This window comes from Nannospalax galili, unplaced genomic scaffold (genome assembly GCF_000622305.1).
Source record: "Nannospalax galili isolate Female #2095 unplaced genomic scaffold, S.galili_v1.0 scaffold241, whole genome shotgun sequence".
In the NCBI taxonomy this organism is placed as follows: Eukaryota; Metazoa; Chordata; class Mammalia; order Rodentia; family Spalacidae; genus Nannospalax; species Nannospalax galili.
Window position 1 is genome coordinate 102459 of NW_008345602.1, and position 6000 is coordinate 108458.

The window sequence follows — 6000 nt, forward strand, 5'->3', positions numbered from 1 at the left end:
TCCACTATGTAGGTTATAGGGGTCAAAATCAGGTCATCAGGCTTGGCAGTAAGTGCCTTTCCCCACTGAGTCATCTCACTGGTGCCCAAAACTTTTATTTATTCATTTATTTTTGCAATAGGGTCTCAAGTAGCCTAAGCTGGCCTCAAACTCCTTATGTAGCTGAAACTGGCCTTAAATTCCTAATCTTCCTGCCTCCACCTCCCAAATGCTAGGATTACAGGTATGTATCTTCATGTCTAGCACCTCTTTCTCAGTTATTGTAAAATGCACATAAAAGGTTGAATAAGGGATTAAAGAGATGTCTTGGTAGTTAAGAGCACATACTCTCTTGCAAAAGACCCCTGTTTGGTTTTCAACACCCTTGATGGGTAGCTCACAACTGTCTACAGGAGGATTTGATGCCTCTGGCCTCTGTGGGCATCTGCACTCATGTGCACATACCTATACACAAACATACACAAGGACAAATAATTAAAAATAAAGAATTTAAAATCTTAATTTTAAAATTAGAAGGTATAGAACACATAGCAACATAAATAGAATGTATTATTTCCAAGCACAAAGAAAACACTTACACATATACATATATATACACACAAATGTGCCCTATAATCATGTGGAACTCAAAACAAGTTTTCAAAACTATAAAAGAATAATCACATGTACCATGTTTTCTAACACTTCAATTAAATCAGAAATTATCGCATTAAAAATTTAAATCCTACACTAAAACATAAGCTTCGCAAAAATATTTTTATTCTAAGTAATATTTTCATTCTACTATAGATAGAAATGACATACTTAATAATGATTGATGACTAAGATTTAAATTCTAATTTTAACCTATTAATACAATTATCTATAGACAAGTAATAATTTTACCAAGTTATAGATTAAAAACATTCAGTAGCAACTTTCTAATTATACTTTCCTTCATTATTTCACTTACAAATACTTCAACATACCATTACAGATCAAAGGAAAATCTATAACAAATTAAAATGCAAGCACTTATGGCAAAGGAAAAAGTGTTACATAGGTTAAAATGCACTCAAAAGGAATGATTATCAACTATCATATCATATGTTAAAAATTATACAACTGAAATGATTCTTAAGAGGAAAAACTATAGTTAGTAACCTGTCTACATCAGTCAAGAACAGAGTGATCTGGGTATTTAACTCATTACAGAGCAATCCCAGATAAAGCTGAAAGAAGGACATAATAAAGAGTAAAAATGGAAGCTGGAAAAACGGCACAGCAGTTAAGAACACTTGCTATTTTACAGAGGACCCAAGTTCAGTTACCAACACCCACATCTGGTGGCTCTCTCACAACAGCCTGTAACTTCACCTACAATGGGATCTAACACCTTCTTCTGGCCTCTGTGGGCACTCACATTCATGTGTGCACATATTCACTCACAGACACAGATACACAGACACACACGCAGAGATAAATAATATTTTTTAAAGGAGTAGTTAACAGAATACATGTTAAAGAGAATCAAAAAAAGATGATTTTTTGCAATGACTACCAAAATAAACAAGCCTTGTCATCTCTAACAAGGAATAAAAATAGGCACAAGCAATTTATAAAAAGTACAACTACAAGTTACAAAGACAAATGGAATGATAGAACATTATGCCGGTAAATATGAAAAGAAAAATGGAACCGTTTTCAGAAAAACACAACTAAAAAAATTCAAGAATAAAAAAGTTTCAATGAAACTAAAAATAAAGATACTGATTTATATTTTAATAATAAAATTTACCTTTTTAATGAAGAAGGCAGAAAGAAGAAAAAAAAGGAAGATTAAGAAAGAAGGAAAACCAATCAAGCTCTGAAGTTCTATGTGGGGGCAACCAAATGACAAGTCCATCTTAAGTCCACATGACAAAGAAACTGACACATTTCAAGTTTCGTTTGATTGTGATACCAAAGCAGGTAAGATACATAAAAAAGTAATTTTTTGTTTTTATTTTTTTGTTTTGCTTTGTTGAGACACTTGAAGATTAAGAAAGAAGGAAAACCAATCAAGCTCTGAAGTTCTATGTGGGGGCAACCAAATGACAAGTCCATCTTAAGTCCACATGACAAAGAAACTGACACATTTCAAGTTTAGTTTGATTGTGATACCAAAGCAGGTAAGATACATAAAAAAGTAATTTTTTGTTTTTATTTTTTTGTTTTGCTTTGTTGAGACACTTGTCAAAACAGATACAAAAAATCATAAACTAAGTACTAACAAACACAATCCATAAATAATTCTTTTAAAAATTACAAGTTCATTGTTCATTTCTTCATCATAAGACTGCAGAGAGCTAAGTTAGAAAACTCTACTAATGTAATGTATTTCACTAATATACAAATCTGAAATAAAAAGGCAAAGTGATAAATTTTAAAAGTTGAGTAGAGGTACACTGGTTTCTATTTTATTTTTATATATAAAGTATTAGTTAAAATATTTTAAATTAAAATCAAGATTAAAAACTAACAAGGTATAAAATAGAAACAATATTCAGTCAAGCAAATCCACATGACTTAACAACATGCAATACCTCACGTTGAAAGAAATGCAAGTGAAGCCTACGTGAAAGACTTTACACTATTCATCTAGCCAAAATAACAGGCTGCTGGGAGGAGGGATAGTCTGTTACAAGGATGGGAGTCTTGGTAGGTTAACCAGGCTCCAGTGGATGGTCCCCCACTGAAGTACATTTTGGGATAGAAATCATCCTCTATAGGCTGTACTTTACTATTTATATATATTAAATATATAATATATAAAATACATTAAATCGGGTGGGGGAACAGGGGAGAGTAAATACCATCAAAGTATATTGTATAAAATTGTAAAAATTCAATAAAAATTTAAAAAATTATCAAGAGGGACAGAGTAAAAACAAAGTTTCTGAAAAGTTATTCATGAGCCAGGCATGGTAGGGCACACCTTTAATCCTGACACTTGGGAGGGAGAAGGGAGGCTGATCTCTGAGAGATGGAGGCCAGCCTGGTCTACAGAGTGAGTTCCAGGCCAGCTGGGGCTACAGGGAGACCCTGACTCAAAAAGACCAAAAAACAAAATAAAACAAAAAAGTGATGCATAAGCATTAATTATTAACAGGATGCTCTTTCCTCAAAAGGGTTTCAGTTTGAAAAGTGACAATGCAATTATTCAGGATGAGCATAGTCAGATATGGGGTAAATCTGTGTTCTGCAAAGTGCTAGGTAGGTATATGTGTGGTAATCTCTCTGGGCCTCTGTTTCAACATTTATAGAAGTAGGACAAGAAAACTGAGCTCATGGGAAGGATAAAAGTGATATGATTAAACCAGTTAGCAAAGCATAGGTATATAAGATAGATTCCATTGTAAACATCCCAGGCACATGTCTTAACTAAATTTTATAAGGTCTATAAACACTTAACACACTAACTGTAATGTGTATAGAAAGAACCTGGATATTGTGTTAAAGTACAGGTTATTTTTCAGTGTTTTTTGAGAAGGAACCTTGGATTCTGTATTTCTAACAAGCTCCCAGATAATGCTGACACCACCAGCACCAATAGATGGATTTGACAGCATACTACAGACTGCAGCAAACAGGAATAGTCAACATAAAGACAAGTTTTACATTTATATTAGACATTCAAATAGAAGTACAAAAATGGCAGAATGGAAAAAAACTACATATAATAAAGGTAAGTCAGACACAGCAAATAGATTTAATTTACATATAATTGAGGATATAATGGCCAAGAATTTCCTAAAGCTAAAGAAAGTGCCCTAAAATTCAAGGAGCCCAGAGAGCCTAAAGCAAAGCAAAATTAAACAACCCATAGGTACACCATAGTCAAACTGCTGGAGGTGAACAACAGAAAGAATTTTTTTTTAATGTGTATGCGTATATTGCCTGCATGTAGGTAAGTGCACCCGTGTCGTGCAATGCCTGTGGAGGTCAGAAAAGGCTGTTGGATCCCCTGGAACTGGAGTTACAGACAGTTGTTAGCTGCCACGTGGGTGCTAGGATTCAAACCTGGGTCTTCTGCAAGAACAACCAGTGTTCTTAACTGCTGAGCCATCTCTCCAGCCCCAGAAAGGATAATTTTTAAAGAGGTGGAGAATAACCCAGAGAATAAAACAAGGTGATATTTACAGGCAAAAACTCTAACAGGTAGCTTTCCAATAAAACCACAGAAATCAAGTCAATGAAATGACATCTTAAAAACACAGAATTAAGTATGTGTAAAAGGAACATTTCCAGATAAACAAGAGCTAACAGATTCATCACCAGCAGACATGCAACACAAAAAATATTTAAAGAAGTTCTTGAGGCTAAAAGAAAATGATAACACATAGAAGTAAGGCTACAGGAAAGACACAAGACAGAGTAAATATAACAGAATAGTGACTAAATCAGCAAGGTAAGTGCCTCATGTGGTTTAGCATATGTGCTGCAATTAATTCTAGCACTACTCAAAAAGTAAATGGAGTTAAGGTATTGTCAAGGGCTTGAATTGTTTGGTAAGATTATACTATCATAAGATTCTGATAGGCCAGAAATGTCATCTAGGATAACCCTTAAAACAATTATACAAAACTACATCAAAATATTTAATACAAGAGATAAAATTTTAAAAAATGAAAATATTTCGTAAGAGTAGGAAGGAAGAAAACAAAACAAAAATAGAAGGAGAAAACGGCAAAATAATACAATTATATCTGTAAGTGTATATAAAATGTAAATACAACATGTTTGAATTTTAAGACTGTGTTACAAAAAATAAACTTTAGAGGCTGGAGAGATGGCTCAGCAATTAAAAGCACTGGCTGCTCTTGCAGAGGACCCAGGTTTGATTCCTAGCACCCACATGGTGGTTAACAACTATCTTTAACTACAGTTCCAAGGGATCTAATATCCTCTTTCTGACTTCTGTGGGCATGCATGACACGGGTACACTTACATATATGCAGGCAATACACTTGTACACATAAAATAAAAATAATAAATGAAATATTGCCTGTTTTTGAGTAATTGCCTGTTTTTGAGTAACTGTTTCATTAGGATATGATTTTTACCTTTATAAACCTTGCTCTCCCAAGTCGAGGCTGTACTCTTTAAATTCCGACCCAGAAAGTACAACTGCTGGCCAGCTAAATAAAACGTGGCTAATTCAGAACAAAAAGAAAGAAACTTTAAATATAAGAACACAGATTGAATGTTAAAAAGAAGGAAAATATTACATATTATGCGAACAAAATGCAAAGAAGCCTGGAGAGTCAATATCTAAGAAACTAAACTAAGGAAAAAATATTGAGATGAAAAGGAATACTCTGCAAATGGGTTCAAGTCAACAGGAAGTCTAAAGAAGAATAACTGAAATTCATATGCAACTAACAACAGGGCTTCAAAGGTGAAGCAAAAATTATTAGAACCAAAAAGAAAAATTTCAAAATCTCTCAGAGCTAGAAAAAAATATACAGTCACCAAAAACAAACTAAAAGGATACAAATTTTACACCACTAATCGACTTAAATTTCATTTATATCTGAGAATAATATACCTAATACAGAACATATACTTTTCAGACGCATGTGAAACATTTAGCAGATCACTGAAGTCACCAAGTTTCAGTGAATTGCAGAGAACTGAAATTATACAGAGTATACACACTGATCATAGAAAAAATTAAAATCAGTAACAGAAGAATTATCAAACTCTCCCAAAGGAATCAATATCCAGACTCTATATTATGCCAAGTATATAGTTTTTAAAAGAATTATGAGATGTACAAAGGAACAGAAAGTATAATCCATACACAGGACAAAAGGAAGCAACAGATACTGCTTGTAAGGGGACTCAGATGTCAAATCTAGCACGAATTCAAAGCAGTCATTACGCATACATTTCAAGTACTAAGTAAACAAAAAGGAAAGGAAGAGTTAACAGTGAAAATGGTGGCAACATCTGCAGCTCACAGAGAGAGAGAGAGAG

The 6000-nt window shown here is 33.5% G+C and overlaps 1 protein-coding gene across 3 annotated transcripts in view; it reads right to left on the reverse strand.

Moving 5' to 3' along the window:
* Jak2 (Janus kinase 2) overlaps positions 1-6000 on the reverse strand; it is a 109790-nt gene that overhangs the window by 79918 nt on the left and 23872 nt on the right. The window lies entirely within an intron of this gene.